The 27,662-nt window shown below is 43.8% G+C and overlaps 1 protein-coding gene across 5 annotated transcripts in view; it reads left to right on the top strand.

The window, feature by feature from the left end:
* sgpp2 (sphingosine-1-phosphate phosphatase 2) overlaps nt 1–27,662 on the top strand; it is a 59,688-nt gene that overhangs the window by 20,732 nt on the left and 11,294 nt on the right. The gene's annotated exons all lie outside the window — the stretch shown is intronic.

The raw sequence follows: 27,662 nt of genomic DNA, 5'->3' as shown, positions 1-27,662 counted from the left end.
ACATGTGACTCAGTCACATTTTCAGGGACATATTAAAAATGATGTTTAAAAATGTTTATTTTTGATTAATTACTTTTGGAAACCTCATCCCGCCCATCTGGCCTTTTCGCCCGCCCGCCAGCCGTAAGGCTGGATGGGCAGAAATTATTTGCTAGTTTAATAGCCCTAATAGGCCGCTTAATTGTCACGGGTGCACTGCTGACTCTTGCGCACGCCCACCAACTGAAATACCGCGCTCTATTTTACTCCCGATCGGGTCGGGTGTGCACCCAACCACGGGACATAAAATCTTGCCCTTGACAATGTTGTTGACTGAAGCGTAACTGGTTTTTAAACAGTGTACTAAGTTCATAATTATTGTCGAGCAACTTCTCTGGCTCTGGAAAGCTAATTTTACATTTATAAAATGTCAAATTTCTCTATTATCTCACTCTCTAAAATTATGAATATGAAAATGAGACACTCAGTGCATTTTACTTCCTGGTTTAATCTCTGTGGAATACTTCAATGTGATTGGCTGCTTACCCTGTTTGATGAGATCACTCTATCTGGACACCTGGGGCTGAATCTTCCGGTCGGCGTGCGGGGGCAATGACACAGTCACATTTGGGGACATGTTTAAATAAATTTTTACTTCATTTATTAAAATGGTTTATTATCTATTCAATCTCCCCAAGGCAGCTCCGTGCCTCAGGGAGATTGCTGTGCCCTGTTGCACGCATGCGCGAAAGAGTGCAGGCCCCGGCTCTCCTCCATCGCCCCCCCCCACCATCCGCACAGGGACCACTGAGCCTTAATTGGCCCATCCGCATAAAATGGCGGCACAAAGCCAATCACAGGCGGCAATCGGCTCTGCGCCCGCCCCCGCCCAGCCCACCCACCATATGAAAAATCCAAGCCCTGGAAATTCCCTTGACTCGAGGTCAGATTTAAATTGACGCTGGGATTGGGTAATCCATGCCATAGTGGTGAGTGCCGCTGCTTTGCCACAGCCAATGAAATCTGGACCAAGATTTTCTTGGTCTATAGGCCTTGCCTATGAAGATGTGCCTTTTTGCTTCCTGAATCTAGGAATTTCCAATGTAGTCTCTTTCATGATTTCACCTTCCTCTTCATTGAATAAGAATTGAGGGTTTTCTATTTCAAGAAATTCAAGTTCCCAAGCAAGTCTTTGAATAGAACTGAGTAAAATTAGCAGCATAAGTCCACACAGAACATCCAAAATAAAGGAATTGTTGGTCAGGCAAAATAAAATCAACCTTTTTTATCACGTAAAAGGGCCTCTTCATTGTGACTTTCAGGAAGCAGCAGCAGCAGCTGCTGCTTGGAGCTACTCCAAGTTGATCATCAGGATCTGTCTTGCACCATCCTTGCACATCCACTGCAGTTTGTCTGCAACCACTCTGTGATGTCCAGCATCCAACTAGGCCTAGGCTGACCCCTCTTTCTGCTGCTCTCCACTCTTCTCTCTAGAAGTGATCTCTGGAGCTTTTCAGTTCTGATCAAATGGCCGAAATACTGACATTTTCTTTTCTGAATGTTACCTTTCAGAGTTATTTTTAGTTTGGTAATTTGTAATTGAGCTCAATACACACTCATGATACCACATCCACGTCAATTGGATCAATTTATGAAAAATAAATTAGTTTAGTAACGTTAAAGAAAAGATGTGTTTTCCAATGTTGACTAGTCAAATATGCCAATGTCAACTTAGAACTTTCATTTTTATTTGTTTATCAGAAAATGTTCAGTCTGAAATGAGTAGGCAGGTGTTTTGGTCATTTTGAATGGGAGGGCAGTCATTAGTAACTTCATGATGAACATGGTAAATTTTTTTTAAAGTTTCTATTTCCCTTTCACTCCCCTGATCTTCATCTTCCTTTGTACAACCGTTCCCACCCCACCCCACAAACTCCCACATCAGCCCTTGCTCCATCCATACCATGCAATATTTACAGACTGACAGTTGGTTGAAAATCTTCTCCAGGCATAAAGCCGTTTTGCACAGTACCTCATATCTGTTGCTACTGAGCCAATTGGTAGGAAACGTGCATGATCAGCTTGGTATGATTCTCCTGCTATTTTTAAAATTCCTTTTCCAATGGGGAAGCACCTTGTCTCCTTCACTTAGTGCCTGCTATTGACTAGCTCATGATAACACTGTCAATGCCAGGTTTTCAATGTCTAGGGGATCACAGACCTAAGTACAGAGCTGTCGATAAATGGAGAATGTGATGTAAGAGATTAAAAATAAGCACAGCGAGGCTTAACCCCATTTAAACATCTGGAGGTGCGTTTATGTGTAAAAGTAAGATTCATCAAAAGAAGTGACCTTTCTAAGGCAAACTGAGTGAATCTGACTCTAAATGAGTGTGACTTGATAAGCCTGCCCAAATTACCTTGTTGCACTCTGCAGTGTATTCGTATATTGTCTTGAGGTTAATAAAATCTTTTAACTTCCATTGTTAAAAAAAAATTTGGACAGATGTGCTGACATCAGGCCTTGACCTCCACAAGTGAAATGATAGCTTCAGCAGAGGAGTATGTGACTGAATTTTTTAAAAAAGAGCCTACTGAAGTAACTTTGCTGAAACCACTCTTAGTACTTCTGGAATGAAAAGATCACTTTTCTTTCCTCAAATTGACATCAAATATTATTAAAGAGCTCCTGTGCCATAGAACTGCAAGCAGGCTGATACTCATAGGAACTCGCTCCATCCATTTACCCTGATTACCTCAACCCACAGTGGACACACATATCTGTGATAGCTGTTTCGATTGGACTACAGGAGTAAACAAAAATTGGAAAAAAATCCTCAGTAGCTTTTCCATATCTGATCGTACTTTGCATGAATCTCTCGTAAACTCACATAGTGAATTCCAGTGCTTTTTCTGGTCTTAGTGTCTCTCAAACCAGAGTATGCATTATCCTTAGGCATTTTAAATATGCTGAGCACACAAAGTTGCCATAAGGAATCAGTTTTAAGTTCAGACACAGTACCACACGTGGGAACGTTTACGTTATTTGCTCTTCGCATCTGTTCTCAGAACCAGGTAAAATCATGTTGGAAAGATGTTGGAAATGCACTGTAGTATTAGTGATGGTTTCATCAGTATTGCTCTGGTTTTATTATTTTGGTGTATTATCTTGCAAAATTTGTGCAGTTTGCTATAAACAAATACCAGGTCCAAATGTGATTTCAACCTTGTCATAGAAACCCATTGTGTTATACCCGTTTACTCCGGTTGTATAGAAATGCTGATGCATGCATACAATTTCTTGGCTATCAGAATTATCCATAATAAATGTGATACTTTAACATTTTACAGTAATAATCACCATGGGAATATTTCACTCTAGCTTCTGTACAGACTATTTCTTCAGAACATTCAATTCTGGGCACACTTCGTAAAAGTCTGTGGCACAGGCTTAATGTCCATAAAGTCATATCTTTTAAATGGCGAAGAGGAAGTAACTGAATACTGCTTAAAAATATCTTAGTTTTGTAAAGCATTACAGAATGAGATGACCTGTTTTCACAGAGCCTTTCTGTCTCTCAGTGTGGTAGCTGAAGAATTTACAGGACTATCAGCTAACCTCAGCTGGTTTGTCAAAGTGAGGTGCTGATTCTACTGTTTAGCCAAGAATGGTTGAATCACTTGGGGAGACCTGAAAGAAGGGAGAAAATTATATAGAATTACACAGAATATACAACACAGAAGCAGGCCAATTTATCCAATTGGTTCACTGGTCCCTGTAGAAATCCACTTCCCACCTTCTGCAACTCTTAATAGCTTAATAGTACCCTTACTCTCTTATTTCTTTTGTGTAGCCAGCTATCTATCCATGCTGTACCTGCCCCTGGACTCGGCATACCCTGACTATTGTTAACGGATAGACGAGAGATAGTGGGATAACTTTTCCCCTTTCTCCTTACCTTCTCAGTTGTCCACTACAAAATCTGTGTTTACAACGAGTGTTTTAAAATCTTTTGAGTGTTGTGACTTTTAGTAATAGACAAGAAGCTGGTCTTCGGGTAAGATTAAACTTGAAGAAAAGATGAAGTTTATTCACACACAAATCTGAAATGTAAACACAATGAAAAACACATACTCACTCACACACACAGACAGATACACAGAAATAGAGGTGGATTCTAGAGAATGAAACATGCAGCTAGGTTAGTAACCAAATAACAGGGAGCAAACTATGTGGTTAAATAGTCCTTGGAGATGCACGTGTTGCAGGCCTGAATGGGTTCCTTTTCATGGTTCTTTGCAGTTGATTGGAAATTGGAAGCTTTTGGATATCCAGATGAGGTTATGGCTGAGTTTCTGTAGAGGCAATTATTTACAAGTGAAAACAAATTATCTCCCTTGCACTGCTTGTGTTGACTGGTTGTTAGGCAGGGTTTTGTTCGTCTGGTTGGAGGATAGTTTCCAGATTCACATGTTTCTACCTGGTTCTTGGAGCAACAAGATTTGTTATCTGAAGTCAGTTTTGATAACGTGACTACATGATCAATACTTCCATCGTCGATGTAAATGATTTGCAGTTAGCCTTGGCTATACAATGGTGTTTTAATGGTGGCCGTTCACACCTGCTTGTGATAAACTGGTTTTATGTGTGCACCTCTCCTTGTTAAGGATCAAGCTCACAGACACATTGTCTGTGGGCTATTGATTTTCAATTTTGGTAAATGCACAAACAGTGAGGTTGTAAATTCTACAGGTGGTTTTGTTGCCAACATTCCTATTTAAGGGAGGGCATCCTACCCGTGGTCATTTACACTTTAATAACTTTCCGGAAGCATTTTCAGGCATGAGTTAATGCTTTGTCTGAGCAGAAATCACAGAAGGTAACCTGACCTTTGGTGGCCATCTTTGATGCACCTTGTCCACTTTTTAAAATCAATTTCAAAAAGTCCACATTGACTAAAGTCTGTATCTTGAAAGTTGGAATATGATATCCTTACTGGCACGACACCATACTCATTAATCTATTGTGTGGTACCTCATTGAGTGCCTTTTGGATATCTAGCTATATTGTATCCACCACATTACCGTTGTCTACTCTCTGTTACTCTTCAAAGAATTCAATGGTTGGACAAACAAGATTTTCCCTTTTGAAATCCGTATTAACTATTAATTGTTATATTTTTGGTTTCTAGGGGAAGGATTTTGCCCTTGGCAGGGGTGGGAGGAGGCGGTCAGGAAGTCGACTGCTGCCCGTGATTGGCTACGCACCACGATTTCACACGGGCAGGCCAATTAAGACCCCTCCCTGCGTGAATCGTGAGCAACAGCGTTGAGCGCTGCCTGTGCGGGTGGGGGAGAAGGGAGAACCAGGCCTGGCATATAGTTCGCATGTCTCAGGGAGATTGAAGCGCTGCGCAAAAAAAATTGAAGAGAATAAAAATTTAATAAAACATGTCCCCTCATGTGACTCTGTCACATGAGCTGGGACATGTTTTTAATTCAAAAATAGTGTTCTTATTTAATGCTTATTTGCTTTAGAAAACCTCTTCCCACTCGTGGATGAGGTTTCCTAAAAATGTAAAGGCTGCTTGGCCTTTTCGCCTGCCCACCAACCGTTAGGTTGGGAAGGGCAGCATAAGTTTGAATTTAATTAGGTTGTTAATGGCCTTAATAGGCTTTTTAATTATCGGTGGCAAGCAGCCAACTTCAGTGTACGCCCGCCAAACAAAATATCACGAGACTCCGCAATGATGTTGGGACACACGCCCATCATCGCGTGTCATTTTACACTCAGGCTTGTCGGGTGCACACCTGCATGCCGAGCGTACCATTCTTCCCTAGATGTTTTTATGATTTTTCTATTTTCTTTCCTACCACTGTCAAGCCAACTAGCCTATAGTTCCCCAAATATGTTCTAAATATAGGTATAATATTAGCTATCCACCAGTCCTCTGGCACTACATCTTTTTCCATCAAATTATTACATATGCGTACTGGTGGCTCCGCTATCTCTTCTCTACATTGTATTAAAATGCGCAGATACAAACTGACCAGACCAGGGGTTTTATCCACTTTATTTAATGTTTCTTTTCTTTTTATTTTAAATCATCTTATGTCTTGCCCATCTGAAAATTTGTACTTAATTTTCAAAGGGTATGAGATCAGCAGTTAAATATTGCTGACACTGCCCTCATTTGGTCCCATTCATCTATCTGATTATAGCCTATGGATCTCCATTTCCTCCCGCCTCCACACAGTTATTTTTGGAACCTCCCAAAGATCTATTCTTGACCCATCTTCTCCCTCATCTATATGCTGCCCCATTGACAACATCATTGACAAATGCAGAGTCAGCTTTTACATAGCCTGACAGCACCCAGCTCTACTTCTCCCTCACCTCTATCCACCTCTCCACTGTTTCTGTGCTGTTAGACTCTCTGACATCCAATTTTGGATGAGCCTTTACTTCCTTCAGTCAAACTTTGGGAAGACCAAAGACCTCAGCCACACACACACACACACACACACACACACACACACACAGACACACAGACACACAGACACACAGACACACACACACACACACACAGAGACACACACTCACACACAGAGAGACACACACAGACACACCCGAGCTAAGATCCTGATCTTTTAGCACATTCATCATAAGTGCCACTTGCTTCCACTTGTAATATCACCTCATACCTCAGACATTTCCTTTGTTCCCTACAGATTTGACAATTATAATTCCCTTTTAGTGAGGAAAAATCTAACTAGCTCTAATGCATAAAAGGCCTGATTTTTCATGTCTTTTTTATTTGTATTTCCTCTTAACAGACATCTTCCTAGTGAATGTGCAGTGTACCCTTGGTCTTGCCTTAATATCTTTCATATAATACCAACCCCAAAACTGTACACCAATATTCCAGTTGTGGTCTTGCTAGTGGTTTTGCTAAAATTTCCATAAAATCCATTAATAACAGAGGTGAACCAGTCCACCTCAGGCCAATAATTGGTTAATTAATAAAATTGATTCAGACATAGAATATGAACATCATGGAACTCCATGTACAAGTAAGGGTAACTGGCTGACTTCCTTAACTGTGAGAAACTGCTGAGCTGGTTTTGACCTTGTTTTAGTACTTAGAAATCACTTTTTCTATATACTACACAGTTTTCCTGAAACTCGGAAAAAGATTTATGATAACTTCATGAAATTGTCAATATATGTAAATATTTTTATTACAAATTACGCAGCAACAATCTGTTGAAGCAAAGGCGTTATAATATCAGTGGTTGCATAGAATCAGCAATAATTCCTTGCAAAAGTTATACTGAAGCAAAGAGAAGAGAGAATGTCATTTAAATCAGTTTAAAAAGCTAATTTATCAAACCTTTTTGAACAATTTTATGGAAATTAATTAGAATGGAGAAATGGCAATGATTCTTATCCATGTTGAATCTTAGGTCTTGTTTTCTATCACAAGAAATAGCACATAAGGAGTTAAAACTTAAGGTTACAGAGGGTATTTTGCAAAGACAAAGCATCAACACAAGAGACCAGACAGGTTGACTGCAGTGCATTGAACAAGGCATGTTGCTGAGGCAAGCACAATAGGATGCCTGAGGTGTGAATTGTATGAATGGCCAGGGATATCACAGTTAATCACAGATTGCCTTGTCATTGCCCAATATTGGTTATTTATTGGTTATTAATAAGAGAAATGCAGATTCCTGTGAATAGCTGTTGGTGGTATGAGAGAAGCAGTCATGCATGCATTGCCTTTTATTTCAGTATAGCTCAGAAGAGTTATTATCATAGCTCTGTGTGCTCTGAGGTGTCTGTAGTCAGTGTTGGCTTTGCAGCCCAGCAGTGAAAGAGCTGTGTTGTTAAGGTTGGGTCTGCACAACTAGTTAAGATTGACCTCTGTTATATTTAGAGAGAAAGTTAGTGTCTTGTCATTTGGATTTTTTATGTACTGAAGAAGGTAGTGAAGTACAGGACTTACTGTTCAATAGAATATACTTGATGTAAAGGAAACCATTTGTTGGTTCAAATGCCTGAGGGGTGATCATCCCAGATTTGCACTAAGTGCGGCAGCAGGTGTGTAAAACGATGTTTTACCTGCCAGCCGCAATGCGGGCTTTCACGCCGAATCATCCCAAACCCGCCGCATTAGTAATGCATTCCCGGGAAACACACCATTTCCATGGCAGGCGGGCTCTCATTCACCTGCCACGCCATCACCTCGCCGCTTCATCACGCCAGGCACCGTATTTAAAGTTCAGCCGCACGCACACAGCTCAGTGCTTCCAGCCCAGGACTGCAGCATGTCTATGAAAAGACTGCAGCCCAAGGTTTAGTGATGCATCACTGGAACATCTTTTGGATGCCATGGAGGTTTGCCGCAATATCCTCTACCCTCATTTCTGGCCACATTCCATGCGGGCAGCGGCGTGATGAACCAGGCTTGGGAAGCAATGCCAGTGGTAATCAGTGCCAATGCTGCACAGAAGAGGTTCATCATTAAATGCAGATAGAGGGTGAATGATCGCATCCGTGCAGCCAGGGTATGGCAACCATCTCATCACTCTAAACTCACACATTCGAGCCCATCACACATTCACTGGCATCTCACTCACTGCCAGCTCATGGGACAGCACCACCCATTCTCACACACATATCCTCACAAGTCCATCTCGCCTTAGCTCCTGTGGAGACTGCCTCCTCTGCCCTCACCGTCTTAAGGCCACTTGCAAAGATCAGCATGTGCCCCCCACACACACCCTGGGATACCCCCTTCTCCAGTACAGCCCTCGTCCTGCAGCCTCTTCCCTTGCTTGAGGCCACTTCTCTCCCTTCCCCAAGCAAGCCCTAGCTGTGCAGCCATTGAAAAGCCGCCTACGCATGCCTGATTTGGTAGGTGGAGACCTGCCGTGAGCCCTCATAAAAGTGATGTGGTGCTGTCTGTGAAGCTTGGAGCTGATGAGTGTGAGTGCTGACCTAAGCAAGGTAGGCAAACAAACCTTGAAGTCCCAATCGAAGCGCAGCCGCCAGGTGCATGTCGCTATGTGCTGCTGTGAAACACATCAGCGTGTTTTCCTGCCGACGTGGGAGGATGATCCAGCAGGAAAGGGATTGACTTCAGTGGGCTGGCCTTATAATGATATGCTGATGTATTACAATGAAGTTCTCGATGTCTGATTGCAGAGAAAGCAGCCGGCCATCGGCCAGCAGAGTGGATGATCGCAAACTGGTTTCACATCAACGTGAAACCAATTGCACCATATTGTTGCTCATGCCACTGAACACGCCCAATGCCAGCGGGTACGGAAAATCCTGGCCTGAGTGACAATGTGTTAAGAATGTATATCCAGTCCACTTTCTAGAGAGAATAAATCATTTCTGTAGCTAATGTACAGAGATGTACAATCCCTGGGACTCACTATTGTTCAGCTAGATATTGGGTAGGTTTAGGCACACTGTAGATTGTAAGGAATGAGGGGGGCACTTACGAGCATGGTCAGTGCATCTGAACCTGAGAAAATACCGAGTGCAAAATCCAAAAATGTGACTGGCAATTATGTCCGGTTATATTGTATGCTTTGTGGCAATGGGGTGGTGTTTCACATCTGGAAACTGCTTGTCAAATGCCACAGTGCAATTTAAAACTGAACTTCAAAATTTAAGTGAACCATTTCATGAGCTGTTTTTGATCATTCTAGTAGCAGAGGCAAGTGAGAATTAGAATTTCCATGTTTACATGTTTCGGCTGTCATCTAAGTGGCCAATATGGACATGGCTTCCAGTTCATAACTCCACTGATTCCATATGGTTTGATGGGATTAGAGAAAAAAGATAATGCTGTTTCTTATCATTTATCATGAATATCTTAGCCCAGTTTTTTTTTTGTGAATGGCCTTTAAGCTCATGTATTTTTGTGCAAGGAGGGAATGAAATTTGTGGCAGACTCAACTAACGCACCTCCCAGTGACTTGCTGTAGGGCAGTACTTTCAGATGCCTGGAGTAGGTACCCTGACATCCTTCCTCCCTATATATCTAGGAATTGTGCATCCATTTTGAGTCAATTTGATTTCCAGAAGTCAATGGGATGAAAGGCATAGTATCATGCTCGTGATGTATATGTTAGGTCACCAAGGATGTTGTGGGGTGAGTTGGAAAGGTGTTTTTTGGTAGCAGGTCAACTATTCAAACTGCATAGAAGTGTAGTACCATTTGAAAGAGAATACTGCATAAGTATTTATAAGGGAAGGACATAAAAACATCATGGGAACAGGCAGCGAAATTAGATTAAGGAAGCTCAAGTTAGAGAGAGAGCACTAGCATAGGCTCAGTGGTCATTATGTGCAGTAAATTCTGCAATAATGCTGTATCTTCATGAACCCTTATCATTTTGTTTTAGGCATTTAAGCTTGAGATGTATGCCTGGTCTTATTAGTCTAATATAGAGAGTGATACAGAGCCTTATGCTTGTTTCCCTGGCATTGGGTGGGGCAGAGGATGAAGTCGACTTTCCAAGGAGTTGCTTTTTATGACGTTGGAATTAGGATGTGCATAGGTTGTGAACTCATGCTTGCAACCACTGGGATTCTACTTTTTGTTTAAAGCTGAACATTTTTATTAATCCAAACTCTATAAAGACATTAAATAAAATGCATTCAGGAAAACAGGATGCTATTGCCAATTCTGCACTGTCAATTGCTTTTTGCACAATCAATAATGGAATGGATGCAATTTGATCAACATTGACTGTAATTATTTTAAAACAAGCAAGAAGTCAAAGCAAATTTTGAATATAAATTACAGCTGGAATTTAATGACCAAAATAAAACATTTCAAATAAAGGCAATGGGCTACTAGGCTGAAAGTTGCAGGTGATTTTGTTTTTGGAAACTGCATTAAAAAATCAGCACAAAATCTACCTAAGTATATATATTTTTTCCAATAAAAGCAGCCAGTGAAACCAATAACTGCAGCCTGCCAATTTACAGAAGGCTGACTACTATTTACTGCCTTTATTTTTTCATAAAAATAGCAGCATTGTTGCCATGGCCAGTCACATGATATTTAGTTAGAAGGCAAAAGTCAATACTCCCTTAGCTGCACACTTTCTGGTTCCAGCTGGTTTTGCTGGCGAACTCCTAAGCTCTAGACATTGTGCTTTCAAAGTCACACAGGCATAATAGACTTAACCCTTTGAATAATATCATAATATTTCTACACTATTTCAAACACAATCAGGATTTTCCCATCCAATTCAAATATTGCAAACTGACAGACAAGCATTGTTCGTTTCTGTTTTCAATATCACTGGAATATCCAAAATTGGCTTAATTTGACTTCTATTTTAATGGACCAACTGCCCTCCAAAAGTTAATATTCAGAACAGCAAAATGGAGAAACGTCAAGTATCCATCACAATTATTAAGTGTTGTCCCTGAATTTGTTTTGCATAATTTTAATAGTTCTTGCAAAAAAAAACTAGCACCTTACACTAAGGACGGAATTGTTCATGCCCGTTGGTGTCAGGCATGTTTGGCAGCGAGAGCGGACAATGTAGTGAGAAGGCCAAAAATCAGTTTCACGACATCCTGAAATCAGTTTGCAATCATCTGCTCAGCTCGTCAATGACGGGCCGCGTTTCCAGCCATTGGACACAGGAACCTCATTGTAATACATCCGCATATTATTTTAAGCCCAGCTCGCTGGAATCATACCCGCACCCCACCCCCCCAACCACGCTGGATTATGTGCCGAGCATGTCGGCAGGAAAACACGCCAGTAAAGAACACATCTTGATGTGACGTGCAGATATTGAGACCTACCATCAGGGCTTTGTTGATGTCGCGGACATCCAAGGAGCAGAAGATGCTGGAGCCTGACAGCAATGGGGCCCTGGAGGAACGTCCATGACATGCTGGGTAGATTCTCATGGACAAGGCTCTGCTGCGAAGCAGCTCACGGGAAATGGAAAGTCACCATTGAGGTTCTGCTCACAACGGATGATCATTGAGGGGGTGGAGAGGAAGCTCCAGCTGCGTTTGGGAGAAGAAGATACACCAGGGTGGTTGGAGAGGGAGGTCTAGGTTTGACTGGGAGAGGGAGGTATGTTGGGGGGTTTGAGCTTAGGAGGGGGGGAACTAAAGTTTTGGGGGCATTGAGATTGGGAAGAGGGGAACAAAGGTGTCGAGGAGGGTGAGGTTGGGAAGGGGGAGTACAGGGGAGGAGGATGTAAGGTGGAGAGAAGAGAGCAACTGGGAGGTAGGTGTAAGGGGGAAAGGAAGGTGTAGGGGAAGGAGTCTGGAGAGAGGAAAGAGTCTGGAAAGGTGGGAAGGAGTCCAGAGGTGGGAAGGACTAAGGTGGGGCAGGAGTCCAGGAAGAAGGGGGATAGGCCGGGGGGAAGCGGGCAAATGCAGGGGGAGAACTCGCGAATCCTGTCAATGAATCTGAAAGACAACATTACACATTATTCAGTGAAAGTGAATATATTTTCAGATTGTAAAGCAACAAAATATGTTCATATGTGCAACCAACTGTGATTGGAATTGCTTAACTTTTGAACACCTTAGACTTCTAGGTGCTGCCCTGAAAACACAGCAGGGGTGGAGACAGCCTGTGCAATGGTTGGCCCTGTTGCCTCTGATGACCTTGGGGTGGGTCCTCTGGAGAGCCAAGGCCTTGGGGGCCCTGGCCTGCTTTGGCTGCCTTCCTGTGGGCCAGTTGCTCCCTCTGCAGTGACAGAGGATGAGGTTGAGGGGGCCACAGGCAAAGGGCACTCAGAGGGAGAGGACAGCCTCTGAGATTCCTGAGTGGATGACCCAGGGGTGCCCAGCTGCCACTCCTCCTCCCTTCAGGTGCCCAGGGGCCCCGGCCTGACTCCTTGAGGGAAGGAGCACCTGAAGGGATGTCGAGGTGCCCTGTTTCCCTCTTGTGATGCCACTGCAGGAACACGCCCATGGCTACCTCCCCATGGAGACCTCCATGTGGGCACCACTTCATCAGAGAGCCGGCGGACACACTCCTCCGACTCATGCCACTCTGAGAGCTTCCAACAGCTCTGCATGATGTTCCCACACCTTCTGACTCTCCATGATGAGTTGGAAGTCCGAATCCAGAGGCTCGTCATCTGATTCAGACCTCACAGTTGCCTCTTCCCCAGCAGTCCTCCAAGTGCATAGGAGCTCAGCTGAACCTGTCTCCTCCTGCTGCGGACATGTGTCCATGTGGTGACCACCGGATTGTGAACATGAACCTGCCCAGGTCTAGATCCCACCGAGGTGTGTGCCTCTGCACCGGCAAAGGGCAGCGCTGTGACATGTCTTCCAGGCTGCTTATTTCCAGCTCCTCAAAGGAGGTAGAGTCCTCTTGGCTGGAGGTGAGGACATGGATGGAGCTGAGGGACTGGCTGGCGGAGGGTGTCAGTCACTTGGCAGAGCTCCCTGTGAACCAAAATGGAGACAATTAGTGCATGGCAGCAGAATCAAAAGCAGGAGAGAGAACATTCACATTTGTGTTGAGATGATGTGGTGCAGGATCCTCACCTGGGTATTCACCACTGACCCCACCGTCACCGCAGGCATGATCCAGACCCTTACTAGTCAGCACGATGGCATACTCCTCAATGTGAGTGAGGGGCCTATTGTGGGCCACTTCACCCCTGGTCTGGGACCTCTCCCTGCTGTTGTGAGTCGACTTCTCCTGTAGATGGAGAGAGTGTGAGCAAGACACATGACACTGCATGGAACATTTGTGTGGTGAGCGGAGTCATGGACAGGATGAGGATACGAGCTTGAAAGGATATGAGCCTGATGGAGATGTGAGAATATGTGTGAGAGTTAGTGGTGTTGTCCCTTTAGCCTGTGGGGTCCCTGTGAATGTGTGATGGGTTTGTGAGTGTGTGAGATGAGAGTGATGAGAAGAGTGACTTATCCTGGCAGAACAGATGGAAACCATTCATCCTGTAGTGGCACTGGGTGGCTGTCCTCTTTTTAGGGCATTGGAGCCGACCACCATTGCCACTGCCCCCCAGGCTGGATTGATGACCTTGCTTGCTGGTTTTCGCCCAGAGCAGGGGTAGAGGACATCACATTGGGTGTCAACTGCATCCAAAAGGCACTATCTACTTCTGCCTTAAAATTAGTATTCAACGACCCTCCATCCACTGCTCTCTAGGAAGAGAGTTCTGAAGGCTCACCGCCTCTGAGAAAAAATTTCTTCTCATCTCTGTCTTAAATTGAGACCCCTTATTTTTAAACCAGCTCTAGTCTCTCCCACAAGGGGAAACAACCCCTCAGCATCCATGTTGTCATGTCCCCTCAGGATCTTATAGGTTTCAATAAGATCACATCTCATTCTTCTAAACTCCAATGGGTACAGGTTCAGCCTGTCCAACCTTTCCTCTTAAGATAACCCGTCATCCCAGGTATCGGTCCATTAAACCGGGCAGCTGCAGTCTTCTTGCCTCTTGGGATCATGTCTTCCATGCAGCAGTCCTAGTCTTGAAGCATAGAGGTGTGCGCACGGTTGTACTTTAAATATGGCACCCGGCGTGATGAAGCGGCGAGGTGATGGCATGTTTCACAAGAATGCATAATTAATGAGGCAGGATTCGCAGGATAAGGCGTGAAGAGTCAGCGCTGTGGCCAATGGGTAAAACATTCTTTTTCTTTTCCTACTCGCTACCACGTGTGCAAATCCTGGGACTGTATTTCATAAATGGAATCTATGGCCAGGATTTTCCGGCCCTGCCATGTCACGACCCGCCATGGGGGATGTGGCGGGCTAGCCAAAAGTCTATTGACTTTCAGCAGCACTGGAAGATCCCAGTGGCGGGTGGGGCTGGAAAGTCCCGACCTATCGCACTGTTTGGTATCATTTTCCTTCTTACGTTGATATTTCAATTCAGGTTGAGTGGTGAACTGTGTTTGTTCCACTTTTTATGCTCATGTCTTTGTTACCTCTGGACTTGACTATTCCAACACACTTTACAGTCAGCCCTCTGTAAACTTGAGATCATCCAAAACTCAGCTGCCCATGCCTTAATTCACAGCAAGTCCTGTTCCCCTATCACCCCTGTTTTCACTGATCTACATTGGCTGCTGGTCCAGCAACATCTTGATTTTAAAAATATTATCCTTGTTTTCAAATCCCTCCATGGTCTTGTCTCTCCCTACGTCTGTAATATCCTCCAACCACCCATTCACACAGCCATGTTGACTCTGCTTGATTGCACTGAGGTTTACTAAGTGCCCCTCTATAACCTCCTTAATAATAGATTCCAGCAATTTCCCATGACATATTAAGCCGATTGGCTTGTAGTTTCCTCCTTTCTGTCTCCCTCCCTTCTTGAATAGAGGAGTCACATTTGCTATTTTCCAATCTGATGGGACCCTTTCAGACTCTAGGGAATTTTGGGAAATCAAAACCAACACATCTATTATCTCAGCAGCCACTTCTTTTAAGGCTCTGGGATGAAGTCTATCAGAACCTGGGGACTTGTCAGTTTTTAGTTCTAATAATTCCTTTAGTGCCCTTTCTCTGGTGATTGTAATTGTTTTAAGTTCCTTCCACCTCCTGATTCACAATTACTTCTGGGATGTTATTTGTATCCTCTATAGTGAAGACAGATGAAAATATCTGTTCAATTTATCCGCCGTTTCCTTACTTTCCATTATTAATTCCCCAGACACACTCTCTAGAGGAGCAATGCTCACTTTTCATACTCTTTTCCTCTTCAAATACCTGTAGAATCTCTTGTCATCTGTTTTTATATTTAAAGCTAGTTTTCTCTTGTACTCTAATTTTCCCCTCCATATTAATCTTTTAGCTGTTCTTTACTGTTCTTTATATTCTGTCCAATCTTCTAACCTGCCACTCATCTTTGGAAAATTATATGTTTTTTCTGTCAATTTGATACTATCTTTAACTTCCTTAGTTAGTCACGGATGGTGCGTCCTTCCCTTAGAGTCTTTCTTTCTCACTGGAATGTATCTTTTCTGAAATATCTCCTTAAATGTTTGCCACTGCATCTATAGTGACCCATCTCTTAACCTAATTTTCCAGCTCACTTTGGCAGCTCTGTCTTCATGCCCTCATAACTGCCTTTATTTAAGTTCAAAACACTAGACTTAGATCTACTCCTCTCTCTCTCAAACTGAACGTGAATTCCAGTCTTATTCTGATCACAGCTACTTGGGGGCACCTTCACTATGAGGTCATTAATTTAATTATGCCTCATTGCACATTACCAGATCTAGTATCTGCTCTCTGGTTGGTGCTAGAAAGTACTGTTCTAAGAAATTGTTCCAAAAACACTATAGGCTGAATTTTGCCCTTGACGGGTGGGCGGGCCCGACCGACTTGGTGGCGGGCGGGCAACTGATCGCTGCCGCCGAAATGGGCCCTGCCGCCATTTTGCGTGGGTGGGCCAATTAAGGCCTGCCCAGCGTGACATCTGCTGGGAAGTGCTATGTGCTTCCTGTGCGGGTGGGGATTCCCCAAATGTGAGAGTGCGCTCTTTTGCGCATGCACACAGAAGAGCACACATCTCCCTGAGGCTAAGTGCTGCCTCAGGGAGATCACTGCAAGGTTTTTAAAGTTTAAAAATAGAAAAATAAAAAAATCATTAACATGTCCCCCTCATGTGACAATGTCACACCAGATGGGACATGTTAATAAAGTGCACAAAAACTTTAGTAAATTTTTTAAAACTGACATGAAACCTCATCCCGCCAGTGGATGAGGTTTCATGTTTTTTCAGAAGCCTGCCTTAAGGTTGGATGGGCTGGTCCTTTAATTGTTTTAATTATCCTGTCAATGGCCTCAGCTGGTCGCGCCGCCCCCTTCTTGCCAACGGAAAAATTCAGCGCTATGAATTCATCATCCATGCTACCTTTGCCAATCTGCTTCATTCAATCTATGTGGACTAAAATCACCCATGATTATTACCATACATTTCTCACAAGCCCCCATTATTTCTTCCTGTATGCCCAATCCTACAGTGTGGTTATTGTTAAGGGCCTATAAGCCACTCCCACAAGTGACTTCTTCCCTTTATTATTTCTCATCTCTACCCAAACTGATTCTACATCTTGATCTCCAGAGCTAAAGTCATCTCTCTCTTTTGTACCAATGTCATCCTTAATTAACAGAGCTACCTCTCCACCTTTTCCTAGCTTCCTAAATGTCATGTACCTTTGACTATTCAGGTCCCAGTCTTTGTCATCCTGCAGCCATGTCTCTGTAATGGCTATCAGATCGTACATATTCATTTCTATTTGCTCTGTCAATATATCTGTTTTGTTACAAATGCTGCATGAATTCAGCTACAGAGTCTTTAGTTCTGTCTTATTACTAATTTTGTAAACTCTACCCTTATTTGCTGGTACACTCTTAGGTTTGTACACTCTGTTCCTTCCTGTCATGCTCTGATCATCATTTCCCTTTTTCCTACCTTGCTCTCTTGCCTGTCTTCTCTAGTAATTTATCACATCTTCCCAAACATCATCCCTTGCTCCATTAGTTAGTTTAACGCCCTCTCTACTGCCCTAGTTAGATGACTTACCAGACCACTCCTCCTAGCATGGTTGAAGTGAAGACAGTCACAACGGTACAACTCCCACTGGCAGTACTGGTGCCAGTGCCCCATGAACTGGAATTCATTTCTCCCACACCAATTTTTGAACCATGAATTTAACTCTAACCTGTTTTGCCCTGTGCCAATTTGCTCGTAATTGAGAGGTTATTACCTTTGAGGTTCTACATTTTATTTAGCCCCTTGCTATTCATACTCCCTCAGCAGATCCTCTTTTCTGGTTTTACCTATGCCCCTGGTACTTATGTGAACCATGATCTCTGGATCCTCCCCCTCCCGCTGCAAGTTTCTCTCCAGCCAGGAGCAGTTGTCCCAAACCCTGGCACCGGGTAGGCAACACAGCCCTCTGGACTCCTGCTTTCTGCTGCAGAGAACTTTGTCTATCCCCCTGACTATATTACCTTCTACTACTAGTACAGTCCTAGTAACTCCCCCTGCTTAAATGGCTTCCTGTACCATGGTGTCATGGTCAGTTTGCTCATTCACACTGCAGGCCCCACTTTCATTGATAGAGGTTGCAAGAGCCTCTAGCCTGTTGGACAGTTGCAAAGGTTGAGTCTCCTCCACTTCTACCTTCTGGGTCCCATACCTGCCTCACTCACAATCGCACCCTTCTGTCCCTGACCATGGACCAAATCAGAAGGGCCTATCCAAAGGGGTGTGACCGCCTCCTGGTACAAAGTATCCAGGTAACTTTCCCCTCCCTGATGTATTGCAGTGCCCACTGCTCGGCTTCCAGCTCAATGACTCTAAGCCGAAGCTTCTCAAGCCATAGACACTTACTGCATACATGTTTACCCTGGATCACCCCGGTGACTAGGAATACGCACATTCTGCAGTCACAACATATCACCTGCCCTGCCATCTTCATTATATGTTCATTTATTTATTTTTCTTAAGTTATAATTAATAAACACTGCTCCTCCCAATAAACTCCTAGTAAACCTTACAACAACTAATGGAACTTTTACAATTACTAATAAATTGCACGAGCTTTGAAGATGAACAAGCAAATATTCACTAACCAATCACTTTCCTGTGATGTTACCCTTTGATTTTTCTCAGAACCCAGCTGCTCTGCTCTGGAGCCACAGAGTGGATTGGGCTGGACAGCTCTTCTAGATGCTGTTTACTGTCCCTGGGTCCTCTTTTCGCCTGCTCTTCTTGGGGCCTAGGCCCCAAGGACTGGAATTCCCTCCCCATAACTCTTTTCCTCTCTACCTTGCTTTCCTCCTTTGAGAGGCTCCTTAAAACCTACCTCTATAACCAATCATTTGATCATCTGACCTCATATCTCCTTATCTGGCTCAGTATCATACTTTGTTTTATAACACTCCTGTGAAACACCTTGGGGCATTTCATTATGTTAAAGGTGCCATATAAGTATAAGTTGCTGTTGTTGTTTTGTAAATGCCTTGATGCCTCATACAACCCAAGTTTTGGAAATCTTGAAGTAACATATTTAAATGGTGTGTGATTAGCAAGGAAACAACATGATTGTGGCTTTTTTTCATGTTTCTTGTGTGTAAAATTCAAATTGATGCTGAAGAGTCTTTCCTGATATAATGTAGCCAATTTTGAGATCCACCAGGTAAAACATTTTCACTGTCATATAGTCCATTGTAAAGACATGCTATTTCAGATGAGGTCAATTTGAGGAATATGCATGTGCTGTTGACATAAGTTTATCTCCCAGTTCTGGCTTTTTAAGTGGCTCCCTGAGTAGTGTGAACTTGGGTGGGAGGAACAGGGGTCAATGTTTTGAGTCCCCCTTCCTAAGATTATTTACAGTGAAGTCTTAAATACCTTTGAAACAAGAAACTTGTAATTTTAGCTTCTGCTCATACATTAGGAAAAATATTTTTTCGACAATCATTTGGCATTGCAAACTTCAACACCTCTAAATAAAATTTGCACAAATAATTCAGAACGGAAGTTGCAAATGAGGGGGAAAAATCCTGCAGGAATAACAGCAAACAACAGTCTGGTGGGGTAGGGAGAACAATTGCAGTGTGTGTTCCCTCAGTGAAATGGAATCTACAGATGAGTGGGAAAGAGAGGCAATGCATTTGCAGGTTTGAAAAGTAGTTATCACTGCGAATGCATCTCTCATTGTCCACTACTTTCTATGAACTAAGGGACAAATGCATTTGCATTGATGACCTGCTACAGCCATTTGTACTGAATCACTTCTGCACAACTGAGCATTTTTGAAAATCCAAAATCATTTTGTGTATTTTATGTTTAAATTGAACATTTATTTAATTCAGTTTTCCAAAATATTTTGTCATTTTGTGTAACCTGGTGAATAGGGAAGTTGCTTAGATATGAAAAATACATTTTCCTATTTTCTCTCCTCTACTTCTTTAAAATGCTGATTCATCTTGTGATGTGCTGAATCTTTTGCTACTGAACACAAGTGACAATTATTCAGATGTGAGACTAGATTGTGATATTAAGAACATAAAAAGAACAGGAGCAGACCATGTGGCCCATCAAGCCTCCACCACATTCAATGCAATTGTGGCTGATCTTCCAAACTGGTCGCCATATTCTTCGATTCCCTGAGAGACCAAAAATCTCAACCTTAAATATATTCTATGTTTGAGCATTTGGAGTAGAGAACTCCAAAGATTCACAATCTTTTAGGTGAAGAAATTCCTCCTCATCTCAGTCCTAAATGATCCCTCATCTCCATTATCATGAGATTGTGCTCCCAGGTTCTAGGTCCCCGGCCAGTGGAAAAAACTTCTCAGTGTCTACCCTGTCAAGCCCCGTCAGAATCTTGCATGTTTCAATGAGATCACCTCTCATTTTTCAAAACTCCAGAAAATATTGACTCAATTAACTCAGTCTATCTTCCTAGAACAACTCAGTCATCCCAGAGACCAATCTAGTGAATCTTCGCTGTACTTTCCAATGCAAGTATATCCTTCCTTAACTATAGAGATCAAAGCTGCCTACAGTAATCCAGCTGTGGTCTCACCAAAGCCTTGCATAATTTTAGCAAGGTTTCTTTATTCTTATAATCAGATCCCCTCACAATAAAAGCCAACATGGCACTTGCCTCCCTAACTGCTTGCTGTTCCTGCCTGCTATCTCCCAATGTTCCAGGTACAAGCACACCCAAGTCTTTCTGAACATCAAAATTTCCAAGTTATGCACCTTTTAAAAATATCCTGCTTTTCTATTCTTTCAACCAAAGTGAATAATCTCACTCCTCCCCCAATTAAACACCATCTGCCAGCTTTTTGCCCACTCATTTAACCTGTCTATTTCTCTTTGCAGCCTCTCTGAGTCTTCCTCACAGCTTGCATTCCCACCTAGCTTTGTATCATCATCAAACTTAGATAAATTATGCTTTGTCTCTTTGCCTAGAGTGCAAATAGCTGAGGGCCCAGCACTAATCCTTGTGGCACTGCACCAGTCACAGCAAAGGCCATGGAGAGGTGGTACACAAGGTGCAAAACAAAGGGCACAGTGCATTTGGGGTGCCTGGGCTCAAATTGTCATTTTTTCCTTTGCCTTTACCAGCAGCACCACCCGTCTCCATCTCAAGTGGCTGCCTCATGCCTCAATGCGCACACACAAGCGCATGGTGTTCCATGTCAAAGTTCCAGCACTCGAGATTTGACTGTCCTGGAGTGAGAGCCTGAGTCTGTGCAGTCGTTTATTTTGACAGCCAGGGTGCATTCTGCATGACAGAGTCTGCCCTTGGCCACACTCTTGCCCTCCTGCAAAGGCACTGGCCCACTAAAGGACTACAGGATTCACCCTCACATCAAGATGGTGGAGCAGACCAGGGAGGCCATGAGGAGTGGCACTTGCAGCATTAGAGTGGCCCAGGGCTGCTGGAGTGTTAGAGAGAATGGAGAGGAAGCATGTCTTGCCACCCTCACAGCCGTCCTGATCTCCTCCTCAGTGATAAAATTGCCAAACTTCCCATGCCCGGGGCAAGTAATGAGTGAGGGAGTGACTGTGAAAGTCAATGAGTAAGTGTGTGAATGAGTGAGGGTGAGTGAGTGCCTTTGTGTGCGGGTGAGTGCCTTTGTGTGCGGGTGAGTGCCTTTGTGTGCGGGCGACTGGGTGAGTGTGTGCGGGCGACTGGGTGAGTGTGTGCGGGCGACTGGGTGAGTGTGCGAGCGGGGGGGATGGGCACACGCGCGGGGGGTGAGCGTGCACGCGAGCAAGTGTGTGTGCGCGTGCGCGAGCGTATGGGTGCGTGTGCATACGTGCGCGAACGTATGCGTGCATGCGAGTAAGCGAGTGTGCGAGTGAGAGAGAGAACCCTGAGCCTGGGTCACACACACACACACACACACACACACACACACACACTCCTCCTTCCGTTCCAACCCCCATTTTCATTCCATCGAGACAAGCTTCGAGTGTGCACCAGCAGAGGCAAACACCAGATTGCTGTTAATTAAACCCAACTCCTAAGCTCAACCCCATCCCCTCCCCTTTTCCTGGTGACCAGGGGGGTAATTTTCTCCCCGTTGGGCTGGCCGGTTGGGAGTGTGCGGGTGCGGAGCTGATCGCTGCCCGCAATCGGCTGCGTGCCGCCATTTTACGTAGTTGGGCCAATTAAGGCCCGCCCAGCATGACGCACACCCAGAAGCGATCTGTGGGGGGGAGGAGGGAGAGTCGGGGCCTGCGGTCTTTCACTTATGCGCACAAAAGAGTGCAGAAATCTCCCTGAGGCTCGGAGCTGCCTCAGGGAGATTAGTTTCTTTATGAAACATTGAAAAAAAGAAAAAAAAAATATTCAGACAAGTCCCCTCCTGTGACAATGTCACAAAGATGTTTATGAATTTTTGTAAAAAATGTTATTTCATTAATAAATTCTTCTAGAAACCTCATCCTGCCCGTGGATGAGGTTTCATGAAAAATGCAAAGGTCTTTGACAGTTTGGCGGCTGCGCAGCCGACTCCGGTGTGCGCCCACCGAACTAAAGATCAGAATGATGTGTGGTGATGTCGAGGCGCATGCTCAACGTCACCGTGTGTCATTTTACGCGCTGGCACGCGGGGCCCTTTCCTGCACGCCGGACAGAAGATTCTGCCCCAGGGCTTGAGGCCTCATCTGACTCTCTCTCGTTCTGCATTTGCGAAAAGGCAAAAAAGGCTTTATTAGTTAGCTCTGCTGCTTGGCACTTTTTAATGGTCATTTTTATTAATTGGTCTTTTCTTTAACTGATCAGTTTATTGCTTTGACATTTTGTTTTGCTCAGCAAGTTGTTTATGTTTTCTCCATACCATAACTTATTTTTTTAAATTCATGTTTAATGTTAAGCTAAACCAGATCTCAGACAGCTGTTCTGGGTTTCTTGCTGATGGGGAACAAGAGGCTCACAAGAGTCAGATTGCTTTTTGGAGGGCTGGCAAAAAGGGGTTATTTTTGCATCAATAGAAATGGAAAGTGTTGGAAATGTCAGAATGTCTGGCAGCCTCTGTGCAGACAGAAACTGGGTCACTAACATTTCATCAGAACTAGTGTAGATCATGGCCCTGAAGTGCTGACTGTTTCTCTCTCCACAGATGCTTCCTGGCCTGCTGAGTATTTCCAGTATTTCCTGTTTATATTCCAGATTTCTAGCATCTGCAATACTTTGATCTTCGATTACATGCTCCATGCTGGGCATGTGTAAGTGTGGTTAGCTTCGATTTAAAATGAAAAAATACTTATCACTTAATGCAAAGTGTAACTTTTCTGCGTGAATAGAAATAGCACATTATTGCAGGCGAATTGGTTGGTGCTAATTCACTGGAATTTTTTGCCCTATTTAAACTTGGAATGAAACCATAAATCATGCATCAATAGAACATCTCACTGTTAGTTCAAGATATTCTCATTTGAACATGGGTTGTTTGTTCGTGGTGCTTGAGATTCGAGACTTTTGGATCTTGCTGTCCAGGTGCTGCATAGGGTCAGGTTCAAAGGAGCAGAGCTGATTGCCTAATGTGAATGACTTGGTTGTGTGTAATTGTCTGATAAAGCCGTAGTTGTACAGTGTATCACACTGAAACCTGAGCTTCGGGACAATGTAGGCAAAGAGCAGGAGCAGACCTACAGTCCCAGCAGTGTGGCATTCATCACAACAAGACCGGTGCAGCACTATGGCAGGTAAGCTATGTATTTTATGCTTACCTCGAAGTTAGGAGTGAACTGAGGTCCAACTTGTGCACAGCACCCCTTTTCAAATGGGTTTAGGCCGATGTAATTTTCCACGGTGTGACAAAGATTGGAAGGCGTGACAAGATTCCGGCGAGCAGCTGTTTTAATGAGCATTCATGAGATGTTAATGAATGCAATGGCGCTCACGCCACTATTCGGCAGGACAACCGACCCGCCCGTTAACCTGTCATTGGGAGAATTGCAAACTGTTTTAATGCCAGCGGTTTTCCGACTTGGTGCCTGCTACTGGATTCTTCGCTTCCGCCCGTCAATTTGACCCCACTGTGGCTATGGTTCCCAATTTTGGGCACTCAAAAAGGATGTGAGGGGGCGGGTTAAACGGAGGGGTTAAGGGGCCTGGAAGCAGAAGAAGAAACAGGGCCCATGATTTCTCTCCCAAGTGCTGGTCACAGCTTGCAAATTTGAAAACACCCATTTATCCCTATTCTTTGCTCCCTTGGTTAACCAGGCCTCTATCCATGCTAACATAGTGCCCCCAGCTCCATGGACAGGATTTTTCATTTGGCATGCAGGAGCGAGCCTGACACACTGATGCGCTGTGACGTTGGGTTTGCGTCCCGATGCCGTTGCACAGTCCTGCGATATTTCATTCAGTGGGCTTGCGCTGGAGTCGGCTGCGCACCCATTGATATGTAAACGGCCTATTAAAGCAATTAAGAAAGTAACTGCTGTGATTGTCCCCACTGCCCATCTAATGGTAAGGTTGGCGGGAAGGCAAAAAGGCCAAGCGGCCTTCGCGTTTTTTAGGAAACCTCTGACATGAGCAGATGAGGTTTCCTAAGCTTTTATTAAATAAATTTTTTAAATTTTCTAAATATAAAAACATGCCCCATCTCAATTGACACAGTCACATGAGGGGATATGTGAAAATAAAATTTTAAACCATTTATTTAAGTATTTCAACATCAATTCAATCTCCATGGCCCTGACCCTGACTCTCCCTCCTCCCCCCACCGCCTGCACAGGTAACGCTAAGCGCTACAAGTCGTGTTTCACACTGGGCAGACCTTAATTGGCTTGCCCGCGTAAAATAGCGCAGAGCCGATCGCAGGCGGCAATCGTTTGCGCGACCACACCCGCCCATTCCCACCAAGCCCATCCGTCACCTGAAAAATTCAGGCCCATGAGTTCTTACCTTCCATATTAATCTTTTATTTGACACCTTATTAAATGCCTTTCGGAAATCCAAGTATACTACGTCTACTGTTTTCCCTTTATCTACTCTACTAGTTACATCCTCAAAAAACCTAATAGGTTTGTCAAACATGATTTCCCTTTCGTGAACCATGTTGACTTTGTCTGTCATACTGTGATTTTCTAAGTGCATTATAAATACTTCTTAATGGTAGACTCCAGCATTTCCTGATGACTGATGTTTGACTAACTGGCCTTTGGTTCACTGTTTTCTCTCTCCCTCCTTTCTTAAATAGTAGTGTTACATTTGCTAACTTACGATCTGCTGGGCCTGTTCCAGAACCCAGGGAATTATGGAAAATCATATCCAGTACATCCACTATATCTGTAGCTATCATTTTTAGAACCTTTGGGTACAGACTTTCAGGTCTTAGGGATTTGTCAAACTTCAGTCCCTGAAGGTTCTGAACAGACTATTCAATTATGGAAAGCATCCCAGATGAATTCCATGGGGGAGAATTTTTCCTATGGCGGGCGGGCTGGATGGGAGCAGGCGGGCTGGGGGCGGAGCCAATAGCTGCCCACGATCAGCTGCACACCGCCATTTTACATGGGCCCGCTCAGCATAACGCGTGGCCAGTAGTGCTCAGCACTACCTGTGCAGCCGGCGGGAGGAGGGAGAGGCGGGGCCTGCACACAAAAGAGCACAGCAATCCCTGAGACATGGAGCTGCCACAGGGAGATTGGATGGAGTAGAAAGTTTTTTAATAAATAAAGTGAAAATTTATTTAAACATGTCCCCTCATGTGACAGTATCACATGAACTGGGACATGTTTGTGATGTTTGGAAATTTTATTTGATTATTTCATAAAAGCTTCAGGAAACCTCATCCCGCCCATGGATGAGGTTTCCTGAAAAACACGAAGGCCACTTGGGCTCTTCGCCTGCCCGCCAACCTTAAGGTTGGACAAGCTGTGTTCTAAACAGGTTTAATTACTTTTTTAATGGCCTTAGTAGGCCGTTGACAGTTCGGTGTGTGCACAGCCGCCTCCAGCGCGCGCCCGCCGAACGAAATATCAAAATGACGCGTGGTGACATCAGCGCGCACACCCAATGTCACCGCGTGTCATTTTACGCATTGGCATGTCATGCCCGCCCCCACTCACCGATGGCAATACCCTGCCCATGCTCTTTCCAATGGTTTAGCCCAGAGTATTGAGGCTAACTATAGTGTCCCTAACCCATTCCAGCCAAATTTTTTGATTGAATATGGAATCTTATTGGTCTTTAAGCTGCAATCCTATAGTGGGCCTTATTTTACCGCTCAGACACCAGAGTAACTCATACAAATAGTGAAGTGTCCTGGCAAATATCTATCCCTCAGCCAACATCACTAAAATAAATTATACATACATCATCACATTGCTGCTTATGGGGCCTTCTTTGCAAACTGGCTGCTACGTTTTCTACATTACAACAGTGTCAATCCTTCAAAAGTACTTTATTGGACACAAAGTGCTTTGGGATGTCTGAGGAGGAAAGGGTTGTCCTATGAGGAGAGATTAAATAGAATGAGTCTATACTTCCTACAGTGATCTCATTGAAATATATGCCAGGTGTGGTGTGTAGGGACTACCAAAAAGCATTTGGTGAAGTGCCATACCACAGACTTGTGAGCAAAGCTAGAATTCATGGAAAAAAAGTGACAGTTATGACATGGATATTAAATCGGCTGAGTTACAGGAAACAAAGTGTGGTGGTGAACGCTTGTTTTTTGAACTAGAGGAAGGCTTATAGTGGAGTTCCCCAGTGGCTGAAGTTAGGACCCTTGCTCTTCTTGATATGTATTAACTAGACCTTGGGATACAGGCTACAATTTCAAAATTTGTTAATGATATGAAACTTGGAAGTATGAACTATGAGGAGGATGGTGTAAAACTTCAAAAGGACATAGATGGGTTGGTGGAATGGATGGACAATTGACAACTGAAATGTAATGCAGAGCAGTGTGAAGTGATTCATTTTGGTAGGAAGGAGAAACAAAATAAAATTAAGGGCACAATTCTAAAGTGGGTGCAAAAGCAGAGGATCCTTGGTGTATATGTGCATATCTGGAATGCACATTCCATGAGGCATGGTGGAGGCAGAGTCAACTGAAGCTTTCAAAAGGGAATTGGAAAGGAAAAACAAAGTGCAGGACAATGGGGAAAGGGCAGGGCAAAGGTACTAGGTGAATTGCTCCTTCAGAAGGCCAGCACAGACAGGATGGGCCAAATGGCCTCCTTCTGTACTGTAACCTGTCCACGATTCTATGATTGTGTAAGATTCTGAAAGGGCTTAACAGGGTAGATGTTGAGAGGATATTTCCTTTGGCTGGAGTGTGCAGAACTAGGAGGCATAGTTTCAGGATAGAAGGTCAGCCTTTAGAACTGAGATGAAGGGAAAATTCTTCACTCAGGTGGTTGTGACTCTTTGGAAACTCCCCTATCCCCAGAATACTGTGGATGCTAAGTCTTTGAGTATATTCAAAGCTCAGATTGATAGATTTTTGAAATCTAAGGGAATTAAGGGATTTGGGGATTAGATGGGAAAGTGGAGTTGAGGTTGAAGATTAGCCGTGATCTTACTGAGTGATAAAGCAGGCTCAAGGGGCTGTATGCCTACTCCAACTCCTATTTCTAATGTCCTGAGGTTGTAAAGGCATTATATAAATTAAAGTTCTTTCTTTCAAATG

Source organism: Carcharodon carcharias, chromosome 2, assembly GCF_017639515.1.
Source record: "Carcharodon carcharias isolate sCarCar2 chromosome 2, sCarCar2.pri, whole genome shotgun sequence".
Lineage (NCBI taxonomy): Eukaryota > Metazoa > Chordata > Chondrichthyes > Lamniformes > Lamnidae > Carcharodon > Carcharodon carcharias.
The sequence above is the reverse complement of the archived record's forward strand: the minus strand, read 5'-3'. Positions and strand labels throughout refer to the sequence as shown.